The following is a 20,629-nucleotide window of genomic DNA, read 5'->3' as shown; positions in this document are numbered from 1 at the left end:
TCAGGGCCATCTCTCAAGCTACATTTGATTTAATGATCTCACTTTAAAAAATACATTATTTCAGTGAAGCTGTCTGCTAATTGTTTCCAGGGAGAATTTCAGAGCATAAATTTGAGAAAGACAATAAAAAATAAATTGTTGTATGGAATGGGACTCATACAGACTTGCTTTAATCCCAGGGAAACTTTTAAGTATTGATTATTTTTAAATATTTGAGTTTGAAATTTTAATCCACCCTCAGGAAATAATGACTCTGAAATAGGAAATAAATAACTGGGAAATTTTCTAAGGTTAGAGGCAGGTTCCTCACACTTTGCATTATCCATTGGTGATGGAATGTGTGAAACAAATCCCCTCAAATGTCCCTTTGCTGATGGCACAACCTTTTTATGGGGGCAAAAAATGTTTGTATGGCCCTGGCATTCTCTGGCCCTATTAGTAAGAGGCCACAGTCCCCAGTTTGAAAAGTTTATTTTATAAAAAGTGGAGCTAGGGGATTTAAGCCACTTCCAGGAAAATCTGGAAATTTTTAATGCTGAAATGCAGTTGCTAGCATTTCAAAGCAGCTTTCTTTTAAAAGGCCTTTGGAATACAGGTAAAGAGAATGTTCTGGATGCTAAAGCCACACTCAGAAGTGGGGTTTGGTGTTTCTGAGGCTGCTGGAATGGTGGCTCAGTGTTTGGAATATATCTGCTGTTTGAGAATAGAAAACAAACTTCCTTTAGCTTATTTTGTTAATTATGTTAGCACACCTGAGTTTTGGTTAAGCCTTATAGTACATAGAATTCTTTTTTATATCTATTGTATAGCATATCTTGTGATTGGTGGTAGTCTTTTTGGTTTGTTTCCCTGGCTTGGATCCCTTGTGGGAGAGGGGCCTTGCTAGCTGAGAATATTGCTTGTGGTGTAATGATTGTTAGAATTGCCTATTTTTGTGTTGCAAGGAGTGTGACAATTGGCCCATAGAACTTTTCTTTTCTTTAAAAAATAAAAACAGGGGAGATGTTGGGAATTTAGCTGCTAGAGAATAGAAAAGTACAAAGCCGTGGCTAATTCCAAGTCCGGCACCTGCACAGATAGCAGTGTCCTTGGGCCTAGCTGTGGTAGGATAACAAACAGTGAAAGAGACATGAGAAAAGAGAGATGCAACCCCTAAGGAATGAAGAAGAGTTCATGGCATAGTTTAACCAATAGATTGCTTGGCTTACAGAATATTCATAAGCTTATTGCTCGCTGTATAAGTGTCTGATGCTCTCTTCAATAAACGGAATTTCCTTATCACTCATATTGAGTGTCCGAGTCTCCCCTCACCGACAAATGGCTCGACCCTGACAAAGGCCCACATTATTTTTTCTCACTAACAGCTCAGAGCAGGAGAGGGCAGTGACACACCAGGCTGGTGACAGTGAGAGCCCAGGCTCCATCCTGCACCGTGCTGCCCCAGCATTTACCCAGAAATAAAGTTCTTGTGGGGAGAAAGGAAGAGAGTGAAGCCCTGCTGGCTGTTTAGCAGCCAATGAACTCTTTTTGTGTGCAGCAGATGCTGTGTGCAGCCGGGCCCTGCCCTGGGCTGTCCCTGTCACCCTGCACAGGTGGGACTTTACTGCCCTTCCTGCAACCTGAGCCAGCTCTGTTTGCCTTGTGCTGCCGGGTACCCGCTGCAGGGCTCGGCTGGGCTTCATGAACTCTGTGCACAGCAATAGAAGGAGTCATTTCTTGCTCTTTGCAGTGAGTTTTGCAAATCCCAGCTCGATACTTCCACTGCCAGTATCCAAGTCCGTGCATTAAATCTTTGGGAGACGTAAAAAAGTCCTTCCTCCTCATCCATATGGGCTGAAAAGTGGATTCTGCTCTGTAAATCATTCATCTTGTGCTTTTTAAGAGTGGCCTACCTTTCCCCTCGGGGCCACTGGGCTTGAATGTATTTATTTTTCTGGCAGAGAGCCACGAATGAATCATAGCCCTGAGCAGCTCGTTGTGAACTCCTCACCATTGTTAAGAGACTACTTGGGGCAGTTGTTACAGAGCTTTGCTATGTAAAACTTTTAAGGGAAGAGAGATTGATTTCAGCCTTGTTAGCTGCTTTTGAAGTCCCCAGCAGTTGTGTGGAAATGATTTTTTGTGCTCTTACAGCTGTAATCCACTAAAATAACCGGGGATTGTTGCACGGGAAGCTGGGACATGGGAATAAGTCACAGCCTCTTTGTCCTGATGAGGTGTGGTTGTTCTTTCACCAGAAAAAGTCACTTCAGCCTTTCATTCCATTTGTAACTTTCCTGTTTATACCTTCCTGCTCCATTTCCATACTTTATTGTTTCTCTTCTTGACTTAATTCTCAAGTCTTTCATTCTGTTCTTCAGCCATCCCTCTTTTCTGCCTTGGCTGTTCCACCGTGGATATTGTTTCATGCTCCCTCCCCCTTTTTCCTGTGCAGCAGAGCTTTCATTAAAGGCAACCAGGCAGATGATTTATTTCTGATGTCTTAAAAGGCTTCTTTGTAATGAAGAGCCTGGACCCAATCAAACTGCTGAGGGTTTGTGTAGGTGAGTCAGCAGCATGGGCCTCACTGCCTCCGACATCCACAGTGCCAGGGGAGTGTGGAGCAGGGAATGAACTGGATGACACAGGAAGAGGAGGAAATCAAAAAATCCACAATGTGACTGCATACATAATCATTGGGCTGCTCCTGAACTCGGTGTGGGGAGGGCACAGAGCTGAAGTGTGGGGGCCTGAATATATGTTGTATTGTAAGACCTGTGTGGGTCCGAGTTGCTCCAAACGAGCTGCAGCTGCAGGGTCCTTAGTTGGGCAGCAGCTGTAGCTCGTGAAGGTAACTGAGATAAATAGGGGTGGGTTGAGAGCCCAAGAGGAGCCCCTGAGAAGATAGAAAGGACTGTGCTGCAGAGAATGGAGAAGAGCCCCAGCAGAGAGGCGAGAACAACACTGCAGTGAAGATTACAACAACTGGTGCCCCGTGTGAGGAAGAACATGCAGCCAAACATTGAGAGAAGGTGTGGAATCCCCCGGACAGCTGAGAGCTGTGGCAGCCTGAGAGCTGGGACTGTAGAATATAATATGGCCTTTGAATTAAGGAGCTGTAGCAGCAGAAAGCTGTAAGAATATGGCCTTTAAGGAAAAGAGCCTTGGAACATCTAAGGACAGCCGAGAGCTGTGGCAGCCAGAGAGCTGGGACTGTATAGGGATATGTATATATTCTATGTATGTATCTAAGACAGCCGAGAGCTGTGGCAGCCTGAGAGCTGGGACTGTATGTGTATTGTCATTGTTTAATTGTTAAAAGAAAAGGGGGGGAAACGTGGGGGTCTGAATATATGTTGTATTGTAAGACCTGTGTGGGTCTGAGTTGCTCCAAACGAGCTGCAGCTGCAGGGTCCTTAGTTGGGCAGCAGCTGTAGCTCGTGAAGGTAACTGAGATAAATAGGGGTGGGTTGAGAGCCCAAGAGGAGCCCCTGAGAAGAGAGGAAGGACTGAGCTGCAGAGAATGGAGAAGAGCCCCAGCAGAGAGGCAAGAACAACACTGCAGTGAAGATTGCAACACTGAAGCACGCAGGCTGCTGATGCCCATCAGCACAAGGATGATGAGTTCCTCACTGCCTGCACATTTCCCCTTCTCCCAGTGCTGCATGCAACAGGGAGATTCTCCAGGTGCCTGACTGTGGGACCCTCCAAACTCCAGCTGTGAGTGCAGAGCCTGAATTCTCACCTGTGCTTCCCTGAGGCCTCTCTGTAGGTTTTGTTGATCTTCCCTGGGAGTCAGCCCTGCAGCCTGAGCACAGGGAAGGTGCAGCTGAGCTGGGATCCCTTCCTGGCAGAAACCCTTTGCAGCATCCCAGAGCTCCCTGATGTGTGCAGCAAACATCTGGGCCAGAACTGGGAAGGTCAAGGTGGACACAAAATCCAGGATTCCTGGCTGGAATTCCTGTTCTTCACACCGAGGTGCTAAAGCAGGAGCTGCTGTGACTTGGGAAAGTTCAGAGTGAGCAGAGCCCTTGGTGAGTGTCCAGTGCAGGGGATCCAAGCAGGGCTGTGACTCATGCCTTTTCCCAGCAATTCATTTAAAAATAGAATTGAAGTTGAAATATGCTCTGAAGGTCAGAATATCAGGGCAGTGTGTTTCTGGTGGTTTTTCCTGGGTAAGGTGTTGAGAGAGAACAAAGTATTCTTCATCTTCAAATTCACTCTGCTGGCCATGGAGTCTGTGTAGAAAATGAATTTTCTTTGTATTCCTACTGCAGGAAAAAGACATTCCCTCCATAGAGCTATTTTCTGCTCTGCTTATGTTTGGCTCAACAGTTGCTCTGTCACGTTTGCTACTGTGGTTTCACAAAGTTTTGTGACTTTATTTACCTGCTTTTCTAGATAAAAATCTCCACCACAGTTGCTAACTGATCCTGAACTTTAATGACTGCCTTAGGGAGAGGCAGTAATCACTTTACTCCTGCATGTTTTAACCTCTTACTCAGCCTGCTTCAATCAGAAATGTTTAGAAATGGATTCAATTTTACTACATGAACAGGAAGCTTCAGACTATACATTCTGAAATTACTCATGCAAACTCCAAATATTTTATTTACATCTTTAGCCTAAGAACTTCCATGCAGTTTTTGCCTTCATAATCCAGCATTCTGCCAAGTCCTTTCCAGTAGTGGTGGGGATTGTTTGGATGGTTTTGCACCATTTTTTCTGAGATATGGAAGGTCTTGCAAAGACAGAATGAAAATCTCTACAAATGTAGTGGGTATAGAGGGTTCTTCCTAGTTTTGAATTTGATCTTGAGGAGTTTGCAGCCACCAGGAGCTGTCTTTAAAAGCCAAACAAAGCAAAAACTGACCAAGAACAACCACTCTGTGTTTTGGTTCCTTCACTTCCCTTTGTTGTAGTGATACCTTCTTTAAAAGCCTTGAACCTGATATTTAAGATACCTCCCCTACTCAATTAAATAAGCCAAGTAAATAGTAAAACATCTCATTATTGAATGAATTTGTGTTACTTCTCTGTATGGGATCTCTCCAGCTCCACAGTGCACTTGGTGAATTGGAAAGCTTGTGTTCCCACACAGTGATTATTTACTTAATCTCTGCCTGCTGCCAAAGCTCCTCCAAACCTCCTATTTTAAAATTCATAGTGAACCATGGGAGGGGAGCATTCAGTGGGGTTTTTTGGTTTTGTTTGTGGTTTTGGTTTTTTTCTTTTAATATTGCCATCCCTGAGCTGCCTTGCTCTCAGCACTGGTGGAGAGTCTGGCTCACTCTCTGTGCTGCAGTGAGAGCCAACAAGTTTTTCCCTTCCTAGGCTGCTTCAAGAGACACAGAGCAGCTCCCAGTGTCTGCCTCACCATGCTGTCACACTGCTTTGGCTTTACAGCCCGGGGCAAAGCTTTTTAAAACCAAATGATTTGCACAAGAAATTCTAGACAATTTTTTTTCTCTCTCTTTCTTTCCCCTCCCAAGTCTGGGGCTGGGTGAGCTTGTGCTGATCCTGCACAGCCCTGTTAACTCTGTCCCTGCAGCCCTGCCTTAGGTGCTTGCCAAGGAGGAGACTGAGTCAGCAGCAGTTTGAAGGTGAGTTCCCTGCAGGAAAATCAGATGGATGATGAAATCCATCACTGCACTTCCAATTCTTACAGCATTTTAAGTGGATTATGTTTTAGGTTTGTATTTGCACAGCTGCTTTTAAAGCAAGGATTGTGTTTATTTTGCTTTATATTTTTGTTGTTTAAAGAGTGTCTCCTCTGTTGTTTGTCTAGTTTATCTGTGACTGATTTTAGCAGGATAGAATTGAAAATTGGTGTGTTGTTTTTATTGGACAATCACAGGATAATTCAGGTTGGAAAAGCCCTTCCAGACCACTGAGTCAGGCAGTGCCCCATGCCCAGGAGTGCCACATCCAGGAACTCCTTGGACACTCCAAACCCCCCTGGGCACTTCCAATTCCTGAGCTCCCTTTCCATGGGGAAATTCCTCCTGATACCCAACCTGGTCCAGCCTGAGCCCTTTTCCTCTTGTGCTGTCCCTGTTCCTGGGAGCAGAGCCCAAACCCCCGCGAGCCGCTTGGGAAGGGCCCACCTGGAACGCTGAGGAGATCCCGCTTGTCCTGAGGAGATGAGGGAGCTGAGTGCAGAAAGCCCAGTCAGCCAGAGCCCCAAATCCTCAGTAATTAGCCTGCAGTAATTAAATCAGGCTGCAAGTGTGACAGTCAGGGTGGTGTTTGCATCCAGCAGGTGTGACTGAGCTAACTCCAGAGAGATTCCATGGGCATCCTTAGCTGAGAGAGGGACATTCCAAAGGGCCCTTTGGTGCCCAGTTCCTCTGTCCAGTGACCTGCTGCTGGTGGCTTTGGTTTGGAAGGAATCCTGGTGATGAAGAGCCTTTGCTTACAGCCTGCAAATATAATAGAAATTGTGTAGCTGGCCATGAATTGATGTGGCAACTCTGAAAATAACTTCGCATCTCATCTCGAGCTGCAAGCTGTTTGTGATTTTAGTGATCCCACTTGGACTGAAGTTTCTGGTCCTGTGTGAGACAGGATGCAAATCAAATAGGGAGTGAAATCTGTTATGTGGATGTTTACTGCATAAGGAAAAGTGCATAATGAAGAGGTTACTCTGCATATTTACCTTCAACTGTACTGACCTCTCCTTTACACTAAATTTGCCATTTAGAGTTCTGCTCTGAACCATCTGTGGTCTTTTTATCAGTGCTTAACAAAACTTTAACAAATTAAAACCAGTGGGTTGTGGCCAGGAGTTGCTTTTAATTTGTTAATCTGACACTCCTTTAGCATTTAATTTTTTTCATCTATCCTGTCTGTCTCCATCTTATGGGAACCTCCATGGGGTGAAATCTTTTCTAGAACAAAGCAAGCAAAAAGCACCTGTGGTTAAATGTTCTGGAAAGAGCAGAGTTGGTGGTGTTCATGTTCTGTGTGAGTCTGAGAGTATCTCATTGTTTGCCTGAAGATGATGCTGCTGTTCTGACCCTGCTCCAACTGAAATTATTCTGTCTCTTTTCATCTTCCTTGGATGATGGGGCAGACAATTATGAAAAGGGCAAGCTTTGTCTTGAAGCAGGTAATAAATAACCATCTCCATCAACTTACAGTTTGGATCGACTTGTCTGGCTGGAATTACTGCAATTTAACACATTGTGGTGTCATGAATAATAAACTATCTTCAAAAAAAATGAGATCTTACGTATTTTGAATTTTGGGTGTGTTTTTATGTAAGGCAGCTTTGAGCTGCAGTGCAGCTGGATGTGGATTTTAGCAAGGAAGAGTTTCAGAATCAGAGTTTAGCAGTTTTTCATTGCTGAAAAGATGTTTGCTTCTGAGGCCACTTAATTTGTGTGTGCTAAAACGTGCTTTGAGCTTGATTTTAAAAGCTGCTGTCACTTGGTGTAAAATTAACCTGTTTTGTGAAAGAAGGTGTGGATGGATGGAAGCATGCACTGTAATTGGAGTGACAGAGATGGCAAAGCACTGCCATGCCTCATTAAACCTGGGACAAATAATGGAGAAACTGTTTGCTTTTGGCACCAACTGCGTCATCTTTGTGCACAGCTTGGTCCTCACTGAGCTTCCCTGCAGGCTCCAGGGAACTCCAGGCATTCCTGGCTGGTGGAAAAGAAGATTTGTTGTATCTGTATTGAGAAGTATTGAAGTATCTGTATTTTTGCTGTTTGAAAACCAAATTGGATGGCAGTAAGAAACTGGAAGAACTTTAATAAATTCTTTTTTTTTACATGCAGTGATGCCAGCTGGCAAATTCCTTAGATGGGCACCTAAGGAAAGCAGAGCTTTTTGCAGCTCTACACTTGCACTGTTGATTGAAGCCACACAGCCTTTGCCCTCTTGGAAATGCCTGAAATCACTCAGAAATAGTTCAGCAGGCCAGGTTTGGGTCCCGTGGTGGGGAACACTGCAGTGTGTCCCACAAGTGAGGGGTGCCACTGCTGGGGCCGTGTGGAGGGACAGACCTGCCCAGGGCATTTGTAACCAACTCTTACCATAGTGGAGAGGCTTTGTTTTCTTGGTTGGAACAGATGTCAGGCAATTCCAATAAGAATGGCAGGATTAATATTGAGTAGGGGCTGTGGGATTACAGAATCACAGAATGACCAGGTTTGAAGAGACCTCATCAAGTCCAGCCCATCCCCAACTAAACCCTGGCACCCAGTGCCACAGCCAGGCTTTGTTAAAGACACCCAGGGATGGTGACTCCATCCATTCCAGGCCATTCCAGAACTTTATCACCTTTCTGTAAAAACTTTCCTGCTATCCAACCTGTATTTCCCTTGGTGCAGCTTGAGGCTGTGTGCTCAGTTCTGTCAGTGCTGCTGCAGAAAGAGCCCAGCCCCAGCTGAGCACAGGCTCCTTTCAGGAGCTGTAGAGGGATAAGCTCACCCCTGAATATCCTTTTAGAGAGATTAGGCCATGGCATCTCCCTGCAGACTGCAATTTGCTAGAATATGGGGTTTTGCCCTCTGGTTTCGGGACCTTTTCTGCCTCTATACTGAAAAAAACCCCAAAAAAGTCATAAAATGTTGTCCTGAGGCAGCTGAGATCCACAGCCAGCCACAATCCCAGCTCCCTCACACAGGGGTTAAACTTCTGTTGCATTGGCCATACTTTGTGAAGAATGTGATTGAATAATTAATTTTTGGTGATTAATGTGCATTTGGAACAGGAGGGGCATCCCAGGATTTGCATCCTTACCTAAAGCACAGCTTTGATTTTAGTTCAGCCACAAACCCTCAGCTATCTCGGTGAGTTTTTGGTTTCAGCAAAGGAAATTTTTGCTGCTGAGCCAGCAAAGAGCCTTTGATACCACTGGGTTAGAAAGTTCCTGCTAAATGAAAACCAAATTTTAACACCCGAGCAAAACAAAATGCAGCTCATCACCCAAGAGTGGCTTTGCTTCCCTGATGTGTGGATTTGCCTGGTGAGCAGCATGTGTTGAGTTCAGCAGCCCCAACAAGGATTTTTGTGCCGTGCTAAGATCTGCCTTCCAAGATTCCCACCGTTTGACAAGTTCATTCTTTTTGGTTTTTTCAGATGTTGTCACCTCCCTGCAGCAGGGATTGCTCAGGGTCACTGTTCCCAGCCAGCTGGTGCTCCTCAGGCTCCTGAGATGTTTCATAAATATCCTCAAACTTCTGCTGGGAGCTGCAGCAGCAGCTCCAAAGGATCCAAAGCAGTTTTGGCCTCTCCTTTCTCAAGCTCCTCCTCATCCCAGGAGCTCTGTCTGGTTAAACAAAGAAAACCCTTCCCACCTCTTCCCTCCAGCACTCACAAACAGGAGTGGCAGCCTTTTTTCTCAGAGATACATATTGAAAAGCCTTGTAATTAGTCTGCAGCAATTAATTCTTGAGATATGTACCAGTGTCTAGTTCAGATCTTTTCTCAGTGCCTGTGGTTTTGTTTTCCACAGTTCATGGCGTTTTTCTTGTCCAGCATCTTGTTTTCTCAAACAAGTTTTACATTACTGTTTTGACTACTTTTTTTTCCCAAATATTAGATCATCAAACTTGCTGGCAATGAAAATAATCTCCAGTCATCTATTAATACAATATCTTTTTTAAATTATATTTTATAGATGTCACAGATGAAGGTTTTGCAACACGTATAAAATTATGTTCATGGCTGTTCTGACAGTACATGCATTTAATTTGTTTTATCAACTGAAGTGCTCCTATTAGACATCCTGAGTGTGTGGAGTCTAAATCTGGATTTAATTTAGGTTTGGAATGTGCTTTTGGCTAGCTTTTGGTGGCCTGGAGATCTCATGACCTGTCCTTGCAAGGATATGAAAATACTTCGGTGTCAGCATGATTGTGATGGACTTTGGGATGGGAGCTGGAGAGCCTGGAGCCTTCAGGGCTGGGGATTCTGCAGGAATCCGAGCTCAGGGTGTGTGGGGTCAGCCTGGCTGCTCCCTGCCCGCCCCTCCCTCGGCCCTGCCTGCAGCCCTGCTCCTGCAGCTTTTCCTGCACCAGTCCCACTCTAAAGGAGCCCTGCTGGCTCTGCAGCCCTGCTCCTGCACCATTTCCTGCACCAATCCCACTCTAAAGGAGCTCTGCAGCCCTGCTCCTGCAGCTTTTCCTGCACCAGTCCCACTCTAAAGGAGCCCTGCTGGCTCTGCAGCCCTGCTCCTGCAGCATTTCCTGCACCAGTCCCACTCTAATGGAACCCTGCAGCCCTGTTCCTGCAGCTTTTCCTGCACCAATCCCACTCTAAAGGAGCCCTGCTGGCCCTGCTCCTGCACCATTTCCTGCACCAATCCCATTCTAAAGGAGTTCTGTAGCCCTGTCCCTGCAGCATTTCCTGCACCAATCCCACTCTAATGGAGCCCTGCTAGCTCTGCAGCCCTGCTCCTGCACCAATCCCAGTCTGAAGGAGCCCTGCTGGTCCTGCAGCCCTGCTCCTGCCCCATTTCCTGCACCATTTCCTGCCCCATTTCCTGCACCAATTCCATTCTAAAGGAGCTCTGCAGCCCTGCTCCTGCACCATTTCCTGCACCAATCCCACTCTCAGCACCTCAAAGGAGCCCTGCTGGTCCTGCAGCCCTGCTCCTGCACCATTTCCTGCACCATTCCCTGCCCCATTTCCTGCACCAATCCCACTTTCAGCACCTCAAGGAACCCTGCTGAGTCCCAGTGCTGCTTTTCCTGGAGCAAACCCCGCTTTTCTGTTCCTGTGCATTTATTGTTACAGCGAGGGAGGAGGAGCTCAGGAGAAATGCCCTGAGCAGAACTGCACACAAACGCTCTCTGTTTCTGCTGCCCTGTGCTCTTCTTGGGTTCCACCACAAAGCTGCAACCCCAAAGCTCTTCAAGGGGCTCAGATTGATTTATTGTCCTTGTCCTTGCCTTTGCAATGCACTCCAAGAAGTGCCTGGGGCCACCTCAGATGCTCCTGAGGATAAAATGCCCCATTCTGGGACTGTTTGGTGTGGTGGCGTTCACAGGGGTCCCAGGATGAGGGAAGAGATGAAAATCTTGACTCCATGTTTCAGAAGGCTGATTTATTATTTTATGATATATATTATATTAAACTATAATAAAAGAATAGAAAAAAAAGATTTCATCAGAAGGCTGGCTAAGAAAGGAAAAGAATAGAATGATAATAAAATCTTGTGAGTGACTAGAAAGTCTGAGACAGCTAAACTGTGATTTGCCATTAATTAAAAACAACTACATAAAACTAATCCCAGATGCACCTGTTGCATTCCACAGCAGCAGACAATCATTGTTTACATTTCATTTCTGAGGCCTCTCAGCTTCTCAAGAGAGAAAAATCTTAGCAAAAAGATTTTTCATAAAACATGTCTGTGACAGTTTGGTGACTGATGCTCAGTGTGGCCACCAGGAGAGCACTGCAGCACTTTCCTGCTCTGGAACTCATTTTGAGAGCCTGGAACAGCATTCCCAGGTTTTTCTTGGAGAAACCTTACCCTCCTCAACTTCTACCTATATATAGGTAGAATATATATATATAATATATAATATATATATATATATATATATATTTATATATTTATATATATATATATATATATATATATATATATAATAACTGCAACCGTTTTCCTCACCCTAAACACAATCAGAATCCTAAAGCTATCTACCCTAATAACTGCATGGACCAAAATTCCAGCACTTTTTAGCAAGACTTGCTCCTGAATTGATGGAAGTGGCACCCCTGGCATGGACACTCAGGCATGATCCTTCCCCAGCATCTAGGGACAGGATGGAAATGGGAATATTGCGAATTTGTGCAGCAGGGTTGGGATGGAAAATGGGAATATTTTGGCTTTGTGCAGTGGTGGCCGGGATGGAAATGGGAATGGGAATCTTCTGGTTTTGTGCAGCAGTGCTGGGGTGGAAATGGGAATATTCCGGGTTTGTGCAGTGGGACTGGGATGGAAATGGGAATATTTTGCTTTGTGCAGCAGGGCCAGGGTGGAAATGGGAATATTTTGGCTTTGTGCAGTGGTGGCTGGGATAGAAATGGGAATGGGAATATTCTGGTTTTGTGCAGCAGTGCTGGGATGGAAATGGGAATGGGAATATTTTGGCTTTGTGCAGCAATGCCAGGATGGAAATGGGATTATTTTGGCTTTGTGCAGCAGTGCTGGGATGGAAATGGGAATACTTTGGCTTTGTGCAGTGAGGCCAGGATGGAAATGGGAATATTCTGGCTTTGTGCAGCAGTGCTCGGTTGGAAATGGGAATATTCCAGCTTTGTGCAATGGGACTGGGATGGAAATGGGAATATTTCGGGTTTGTGCAGTGGGACTGGGATGGAAATGGGAATATTCCGGGTTTGTGCAGTGAGGCAGTGAGTGAGGCAGTGAGGCCAGGATGGAAATGGGAATATTTCAGCTTTGTGCAGCGGAGACAGGATGGAAATGGGAACATTCCGGCTTTGTGCAGCGGGGCCGGGATCTCCTGCCCTGCAGGAGGAAGGGCCAGGAGCGCTTTGCCGACCAGGAGGGCTCGGCTCTGCTCTCAGCCGAGCCCGGCAGCTCCTCCCAGGCTGAGTCACGGCGGGAGGAGGGCTCGGTAAAACCCCGCTGCAGGGCGAGCAGTAAACAGGAAAGTGCCGGAGCTGCTCCCAGCAGTTCCCGTCAGATTGGGTGTGAGCCCATCCATTCACGGCAGCTCTGACGCTCCTCACTCGTGCGCGTTTCGGTGTGCTGGGGACACCGAGCCGCTCTGTCACAGCTGGGACAGCGTGCCTTAATTCGAAACGCGTTTCTGCTTTGTAAAAGTGCTTTGCTCTTGAGAGAGGGGTTATGTTGTTTCCTTGTGGTTTTTCCTGCGGGGGTAGCAGGGGGCAGAGAAGCAGCGTTGTCCCCGCCCGCGCTCTCCTGTCCCCGGTGTCGCGACCGGGTCTCGAACCCGCGACCCTCCGGCCCCGCGTCCCTCCTCCCCGGGGGCGGGGCCCGCGCTCTCCCTACCTGCGAGGATGTGACGTCAGCGTCTCATTACCCTAATTGCGCTGACGTCACGGGCGGGCGGCCAATGGGGGCGGGCGGCGCTCCCCACCTGCTCGCCGCAGAATTCCCTCATTCCTGGGATTCCTCGGCGGGCCCGCGCAGCCAGCGGGGCCAGCGCCGCCGGCCGAGCCGAGCCGAGCCGAGCCGAGCCTGCCCCGGGCCCGCACCGCCGCCGCTGCCTCCGCCCGGCCCGGCCCGGCCCGGCCCGCGGGGCGCCGCGGCCGCGCTGCCGGCACCGGCACCGCCCGGAGCGCGGTGAGTGCGCGGGGACAGCGCGGGGACAGCGCGCACAGGTGGCCGCGGGGGCGGAGGGAGCGGCGCTGGCGGGCGGGACGGGGCTGGGACAGGGCTGGGATAGAGCTGGAACGGGAATGGGACGAGGCTGTCCCGGCCCGTCCTCTCCGCGCTGCGGGGCTTTCCCCGCCGGAGCCGGGCCGGGCAAGCTCCCGGCGGTGTCGGGATCCGGGCGGGGAGGGACCCGCTCCCATGTCCGGAAAGGGACCCGGTCCCTGTGTCCGGAGTGGGACCCGCTCTGTGCCCGTGGCCCGAGAAGGACCCGCTCCCAGTGTTCGGAAAGGGAACCGCTCTGTGCCCGGGGCCGGTCCCGCTCTCTCTCTCTCCCCGGGGCCGGTCCCGCTCGGTGCCCATGGCCCGGGGCCGGTCCCGCTCGGTGCCCATGGCCCAGGGCCGGTCCCGCTCTCCCTCTCTCCCCGGGGCCGGTCCCGCTCGGTGCCCATGGCCCGGGGCCGGTCCCGCTCTCCCTCTCTCCCCGGGGCCGGTCCCGATCCCTCAGGCAGCAGCTCCCGGCCCGGCAGGATCGTTCCCCGGGGCTATCCCAGCCCCGCTGTCGCTGCCGGAGCTCCCCGCTTGCCTCCCGCCCCTCTGTTTCTCTGCCCGGTGAATCCCCGGTGCCGCTCGGGTGAATCCTTCCCGAGCGCTGTGCCGGCTCCTGGCGCTGCAGCTCCTCCGTTCCGTGGGCTGGGGTGTTTCTGTAGCCTTCAGCGCCGTGCTGTTCCCCAGATGGGATCAGCTGTAATTAATTAATTAAGTGAAGCTGTCCACGCTGGTGCCAGTGCATCCCTGTGCTGAGAGTGCGTGAATGGGAATTTAACGCCCAGAATGCCAGCTCGCTTCCTTTCTCTGTGTTGGTGCTTCAGGATTATCAGGAGCAAGAAATTTTTTTAATTACACCTAAGAGGTCTTGGCTGATCAAGAGTTCCAGGATTTCTCCTGCAGGGTGATTATCTGGTTGGTTTTACTCTTTGTTTAAAGAGTGTTCCTCTCAGAGATGCAAACTGCACTTTGGGAAACCCGAGTGAAACTCTTTGCAGGCAGTGCTGCTGAGAACCCTCAGATCCAAAACTCTCTAAAATTGGGCAGCAATATCCCCCTCCTGCCTTAATAATCAACTTTTTAAAGCCTTGAAGGCCCTTAATTTGTATTTCCCTATCTGTGAACTTGGGAGACTTCTAACGTGGAATGTGTTTTGCTTAAATTCTCTACATCTCTTCTTATCGATACACAGTTATAATCTGGTTTTTGGGGGTCAGGCTGTGAGGCTTTCGGGGTTCAGTTACAAGAACTTTGATTCACAAGCGAGATACAGATCTGACATCTTAACTCTTGGTAGAGTTTGGGCCTGCCTGTTGAACATTTGCATTTTCCCATGCGTTTTGCGGGCAGGGATGGATGGATGGATGCTTTGGGGCAGGATGTTCTTCCTTCCCTGCTCAGGAACCCCTCTGTGGGATGGGATCAGCTTTCAGACCCACCCTAGAGCAGGAACTGAACACTCAGGAGTCTGCTGAGATCTGACAGCCTGCTATAAAATCAACCTGGTAACTAAAATAGGATAGAAAATATCTGTACAGACAGGTTAATTAAGAGCATCCACGCCACAAACCATCAATTTTTTATTTACACACGAGCAGCTTTGATAACCTTCTGAGCATCTCCATATCTCAGGGATTAATTGGTTTGTTTCCAGACACACCTGGAAGTTTTCTGTTGGAAAAGGAAGCTTTGGTTCAGTTTTTTTTTACTGTGCTTAAATATTTCATAATATCTCTGCAGCAGATTGGGTGACCTGTAGGATGCTCTGAGTGGTCTTGTAGGTACAAGACAAGGTCAGCTTGGATTTTCCCACCTTCAATTTCTTAGCTTTCAAAAATTACTAATGATTTGCTTCTTAAAATGTTGTCTTGTTAAGGTGGATTTATGTAACAAGACAACAAAAAACACAAAGTAAAATACCAAAGCTCTGCTTTAAGCTTATAATTTTCTATGTGATGAGTTAAATTGTGATTTCTGATTGAGGATTTGCCTGTTCAAACACATTTTCCACATGCATAACAAGCATGGTTTAAAGAAACCCCATAACAGGGGATAAATACATTTTAAAAAATAAAATAAAATTGGTATTTAGCCAAATAGGCTGAAGTTACCCTCAAGAAGTTGAGTTGTAAATAGGGAATGATCAATCAATTACACATTTTAGCTGAAGAAATTTACATCTATTGTGCTCATTTGAGAAAATTATTGATTACAATGTGCCTGTCATTGATCTCATTCATGGGGCAAATATGCTTTACTCTCTCTTGTCATAAAAAATAAACAATATTTACCTATTTTGCATCAAACTTCTGCTTTATCCTCCATCCCTGTGTGGGTTTACTGACTGTGCTGATCAATTGTGTTTGGATTTCCTCTTCAGTTTCACTCTCTGCCATTGAAATCAGCAGAGTCTGTTTCTTTTTGGCATTTCTGGGTGTGAATCTGGGCAGATTTGGGGCTGTCTCTCCCCAGGTGGGAGCTGCTTTGGACCACTCTTTTCAATTAATCTTCTTTTCCCTGCTCTTGTGTTTATCTGCGCTTTGCTCAAGTGCCTGGTTACTCATGAATTGCTGTAATTAGTGAGCTTTGTTTATTAATCCTGCTCTTCTCCCTTCAGTGTTATCGGTGTGATTTCTGCAGATGGGAATTCAATTTCCAGGGTTTTCTGTCCCTTTCTCTCTCCTGGCAGGTGCAGCTTTGAGGCTGCTTTTGGTGTCCCTCAGGTGTGCTGGCTGTCCCGCTGCCACCCAGGCAGTGCCATTTGTCCCTTTAATCGTTTTGGTGTTATTTGGGTTATATTGTTGCTGTTGCCATTGTGACTTCTCTTTGGGATTCCATGTCCAAATTTTATCCAAATTCTTCTCTTTTTGTGGTTCCTGCACTCCTGGCTGTTCTCCTCACCCGCTTTTGGCACCAGTCTGTCCCTGACCCATCCTAACTCTGTAAGAAACCACTGCCCAAATTTCACCTTTGCTTCTCTTTCCTTCCCTTCCATTTGCCACTCCCTTTTTAAAAATCAAATGTGGAGTTCTTCTCTTTAGCATACTATTATATGATATTTATTATATTTACTATATGATATTTATTATATTTACTATATGGTATTTATTTACTATATGGCATTTACTTACTATATGGCATTTACTTACTATATGGATTTTACTTACTATATGGATTTTACTTACTATATGGATTTTACTTACTATATGGATTTTACTTACTATATGGTATTTATTTACTATATGGCATTTATTTACTATATGGCATTTATTTACTATATGGCTTTTATTTACTATATGGATTTTACTATATGGATTTTACTATATGGATTTTACTATATGGATTTTACTATATGGATTTTACTATATGGTTTTTACTATATGGTTTTTACTATATGGTTTTTACTATATGGTTTTTACTATATGATATATTCTGTATATTATTCTGTTATATTCTGTTTATATTCTGTTATATTCTGTTATTCTGTTATATTCTGTTATATTCTGTTATATTCTGTTATATTCTGTTATATTCTGTTATATTCTGTTATATTCTGTTATATTCTGTTATATTCTGTTATATTCTGTTATATTCTGTTATATTCTGTTATATTCTGTTATATTCTGTTATATTTTTCTGTTATATTCTGTTTATTCTGTTTTATTCTGTTATATTCTGTTATATTCTGTTATATTCTGTTATATTCTGTTATATTCTGTTATATTCTGTTTTATTCTGTTATATTCTGTTATATTCTGTTATATTCTGTTATATTCTGTTATATTCTGTTATATTCTGTTATATTCTGTTATATTCTTATATTCTGTTATATTCTGTTATATTCTGTTATATTCTGTTTATTCTGTTATATTCTGTTATATTCTGTTATATTCTGTTATATTCTGTTATATTCTGTTATATTCTGTTATATTCTGTTATATTCTGTTATATTCTGTTATATCTGTTATATTCTGTTATATTCTGTTATATTCTGTTATATTCTGTTATATTCTGTTATATTCTGTTATATTCTGTTATATTCTGTTATATTCTGTTATATTCTGTTATATTCTGTTATACTATCTGTTATATTCTGTTATATTCTGTTATATCTGTTATATTCTGTTATATTCTGTTATATTCTGTTATATTCTGTTATATTCTGTTATATTCTGTATATTCTTTATATTTGTATATTGTAATGTTAAACTAATATTTGTAATCTCGCTCTTCCCTGACATCCCCACTGTGAACATGAACTTAGGTTTAATTAATTAATTAATTAATTGTGTCTGTTTGGGCTGAATGAGTGGAGTTCCTGTGACCTGAATTTCAAACAAGCAACCTCAGGGTTTGTCCCTTCCTGATGCTTGGAAGGTGCTGCAGAAATCCCTGAAAACACTTTCTAAAGTTCATTTTCTAAAGCTTTCACTTCCCTGGAGCCTTAAACAAAAAATACCCCAAAACAACCACAAAAAAAGTCCACAAAAATAAATCAAAAACAAGCAAACAAAAAAAAACCCCCAAAACAACCACCAAAAAAATAAAAAACAGCAGCAACAAGAAAACCCCCAAAACAATGACAAAAAAAATTGGAAACAAAAAAAATATCCCAAAATATTCAAGCATTTGTAAAGCTAATAGTACACTTTGTGTTTCTGGGTGTTGCAAAAATGTCAGGAGAAGGGAAAATAAAGTGAGGAGAGGGGAAATAAAGTGGAGAACAGGAAAAACGAATTGCTTTTTCTTCACACTGATGGATATTGTGTTACATTAAAAAATGACAGGTGGCTCAGGGTTTAGATCAGTGTTTCTGATTTCCCATTTTGTGTCTTTGCTCTTTCCAGGATGTTTCTTTGCTGCTGCAGGCAGAGGACAGAACAGGGCAGTGCTGAGTGGGAGCAGTGGCTGATAAATAAGAGCACTTTGGAAGATATTAAACTAATATTTGCAATAACACTCGATAAAAATGCTTGTAAAAGTGCTTTTGGCTGCTGCCAGCTGAACGCAGCAGTTAAGGCTTTGTAACCAGTGAGATTGGTTACACAGAGATTGGTGAGATTTGCTGGGAAACTGTTTCCAGGGTGTTTAACTCAGCTGGGGCCGGGGGAAATGCAGATTTGTGCTGTGTTTTACTGCTCCTGCCTTTCCCTTTCTGAGAGCTCTGCCCTGCTGGGGACACACAGAAATTCCAGGTTGGGTTCTGCTGCAGAGACAGGTTTGTGTGACACTGAGAGTCAGCTGGGTTTGCTCAGGAGTCTCCTTATTAACGGGTTCTTTTGGGGATTTTTAAAAAAAATTTTTGTTTGTTTGTTTTTGTTTGTGTGGTTTTCTGTGTTTGTGGTTTTTCATTTCCCTTTTTCCCCCCTTTTCCTTTTTCCCCCCTTTTCCTTTTTCCCCCCCTTTCCCTTTTTTCCCCCCTTTCCCTTTTTTCCCCCCTTTCCCTTTTTCCCCCCCCTTTTTCCCCTTTCCTTTTCCCCCTTTCCCTTTTTCCCCCCTTTCCCTTTTTCCCCCCTTTTCCTTTTTTCCCCCCTTTTCCTTTTTTTCCCCCCTTTTCCCTTTTTTCCCCCCTTTTCCTTTTTCCCCTTTCTTTTTTCCCCCCTTTCTTTTTTCCCCCCTTTTCCTTTTTTCCCCCCTTTCTTTTTTCCCCCCTTTTCCTCTCTTTTTTTCCCCCCTTTTCCTCTCTTTTTTCCCCCCTTTCCCCTTTTTTCCCCCCTTTCCCTTTTTTTCCCCCCTTTTCCTTTTTTCCCCCCTTTTCCCTTTTTCCCCCCCTTTTCCCTTTTTTCCCCCCTTTTCCCTTTTTTCCCCCCTTTTCCCTTTTTTCCCCCCTTTTCCTTTTTTCCCCCCCTTTCCCTTTTTTCCCCCCTTTTCCCTTTTTTCCCCCCTTTTCCCTTTTTCCCCCCTTTTCCTTTTTCCCCCTTCCCTTTTTTCCCCTTTTCCTTTCCCCCCTTTCCCTTTTTTCCCCCCTTTCCCTTTTTCCCCCCTTTCCCTTTTTTCCCCCCTTTTCCCTTTTTTCCCCCCTTTCCCTTTTTTCCCTTTTCCCTTTCCCCCCTTTTCTTTTCCCCCCTTTTCCCTTTTCCTCCTTTTCCCCCTTTTCCTTTTTTCCCCCCTTTTCTTTTCCCCCCCCTTTCCTTTTTTCCCCCCTTTCCTTTTTCCCTTTTTCCCCCCTTTTCCCTTTTTTTCCCCCCTTTTCCTTTTTCCCCCCTTTTCCTTTTTCCCCCTTTCCTTTTTCCCCCTTTCCTTTTCCCCCTTTTCCTTTTTTCCCCCCTTCCCTTTCCTTTTTTCCCCTTCTTTTCCCTTTTTCCCTTTCCCCTTCCTTTTCCCAATCCAGGCAGAATTTCCTGACCTTGCCCTGCCCAAATCAGGGATTTAAACTTGGACTCAAGAGAGGATCCCTCCCTCCCTCCCTCTCTCCTGAGCAACCTGCATTTAATCACTGATTTGTCAGTCTAATTTAGAGATAAAGAGATATTTAACCCTATTTAACAAACAATCTGGCAGTGTGTTGCTCCTTGCAGGTGATTTTTGTTCCCTGTTCCAAAAGTGCCAGAATATCTGGGATTCCAGCCTGGGAATTGCAGTTTTTGAATGAACACAAGGCCCTGATGCCTCAGCAGCTCTCTCGTGATGTGAAGAATTTAATAATAAAATTTAATAATAGAATTTAATAATAGAATTTAATAATACACAAAGCTGCAAAGCTCTATTGAGGCCACTTTTATTCCAGTTGTTTTTGAAGTGTCCAATTTCCTGAACTGCACCAAGGCTTGGTTCCTGTTTCCTTCTCCCACTGTGGGTTTCTGTCACCAGTTCATTCTTACTGGGAGCACAGGCTGGGAAGGCTTTGGGCATCTGCTATTCCCATTATTTAAAAATTACTGGAAAGCTGAAAGAAAAAAAAAATTAAAAATTGAAACTATATTAAAAAATGTACAAAAAAATTAAGTACATTAAGAAAATTGATGTAGTTAAGTTTCTTCATGTAGTCATAACTACATCAATTTTCTTCATGTAGTTAAGAATTTTTGAACTTAATGTAATCAATTTGTTTTTAATACAACCTCTTACTATCCTTTACATTGGTGTTTATAAAGAGTTGATTTTTTCCCCCCTAAAGGCTTGACCAAAAATATCAATATTATTGTCTTTTTGAAGTGTAGGATGAATTTAGCGCTGAATCCTGAGTTATTTGATTCTGGTGTAGCTGCATCCCCTGATCAAAAAAATCAAAATCATTTTTCCAACTGGATTTTAACTGAATTAGAGGAGTTTTTGTGA

General features: G+C 44.9%; 1 protein-coding gene across 1 annotated transcript in view; it reads left to right on the top strand.

Annotated features, from left to right (window-relative positions):
- The first annotated feature begins 13,202 nt into the window (after positions 1 to 13,202).
- VGLL4 (vestigial like family member 4) overlaps positions 13,203 to 20,629 on the top strand; it is a 110,566-nt gene continuing 103,139 nt past the window's right edge. Inside the window, exon 1 of the mRNA XM_064724018.1 lies at positions 13,203 to 13,273. The gene's annotated coding sequence lies outside the window, so the exon portion shown is untranslated. The remainder of the gene's footprint in view (positions 13,274 to 20,629) is intronic.

Source organism: Zonotrichia leucophrys, chromosome 12 (genome assembly GCF_028769735.1).
Source record: "Zonotrichia leucophrys gambelii isolate GWCS_2022_RI chromosome 12, RI_Zleu_2.0, whole genome shotgun sequence".
In the NCBI taxonomy this organism is placed as follows: Eukaryota; Metazoa; Chordata; class Aves; order Passeriformes; family Passerellidae; genus Zonotrichia; species Zonotrichia leucophrys.
This window is presented reverse-complemented; position numbering and strand designations above follow the sequence as displayed.